We start from the raw sequence: 1389 nt of genomic DNA, 5'->3' as shown, positions 1-1389 counted from the left end.
CCTGCTCACATTCTTTAACCTCTTTGTGCCTTTGCTTCTGCAACTGTAGAGCAGGGGCACTAATGTTCCCCATTCACAAGCTTATTACGGAGTTTAAATGAGTTAATACAGGCAAGGCACTTAGAATAGTGGACACTTGCTTGAAACACTACCTGTGCAGATTTCTAGGATTTCTAAGATTTCTGGAAGTGGGGATGAATCAAAAGGCTCAGCCCTTCTGGGTCCAATAGTCAGGGCTGAAACTCAGGTGAGCCCAAGGGGTAAAAGTATAGAAAGGAAATGTCACTTCATGTGGCATCTATCCACCTGCTGTTCTGTGTCTCATCTAACAGTGGCGCTGACTATACATGCAAAGAATCCCAGAAGTTCTTACAGTGGTTATCAAAGAAAACCAGGGTGTGTTAGGGTAGCTCCCTGGAAGGTGACAACCAAAATCTCCTTCAATTTGCCTCTTACATAGAGAGAATTCTGGGAGTAATGAATCTCATTTCTGATCTTATAAATGTTGTTAGGATTGCAGGTGATTTCCAAAGGCTATTCTGGGCTGTAGAACTGGACTAGGAACCCAGAATCCTAAAAGTCCCCAGTACCCCTTTACTGGCTTCCCAATCTCCACAAGTCACCCCACCTCTCTGAACATCTGTTTCCTCATCTCTGCTCTAGATCAGCCTGGACACCTCACTTCACTGGACTGTGGACCGGATGAAAGCACCTTGTAGACAGAAAAAGACTGCATCACTCCCTTGGGGACTTAGAGACATATGAAATCATATTATTATACATATGAAATCATATTATAATATGAAATCATATTATTATACATCCCAACTAATGCCTACAAAGCTGTCTGAGATGGAATTTCTTATTTTATTTCTGATTAAATTTCAAAATTAAGTGACTAAACCTAAAAGGCAAAAAAAAGCATATAATTCAACTGAAAAATTTGGGAGGGAAATGCCCTTTCTCTAGGAAATTTGCACCAATGACTTTTTGATAGAAAGCACACATGGTCCATCAATTTATCTAAGGTGATTTTTATGAAGTTTTCTTACTCCAGTTCAGATAACTGGAAATGGCACATGAATAATGCTATTTTATAAGAAAGGAACTCATAGTTGTGGCAGTGAAAAGCTCGTACCACTGATGCAATTTCCAATAAAACCTACTTTTCTACACTTATGAAGCAATTCCTTTGAATCAAACCACATGGAAATAAATCATTCCATTTAACTGAAGATACAAAGAGCAGTGATGAAGCTGCTGAAACCTTCTTATTTTATTCCAGACTCCTAAATCAGAAAATTCCATTTGAGATTGAGCTAATTTTTTCACTGACATTTAGCTCTAAATGTCAAGTTGCACCAAAAATTTTTTCTTGATTTTATGGTT

The sequence above is a fragment of the Phoca vitulina genome, unplaced genomic scaffold, assembly GCF_004348235.1.
Source record: "Phoca vitulina isolate PV1807 unplaced genomic scaffold, GSC_HSeal_1.0 scaffold11, whole genome shotgun sequence".
In the NCBI taxonomy this organism is placed as follows: Eukaryota; Metazoa; Chordata; class Mammalia; order Carnivora; family Phocidae; genus Phoca; species Phoca vitulina.
Note: the sequence above shows the minus strand (reverse complement) of the source record.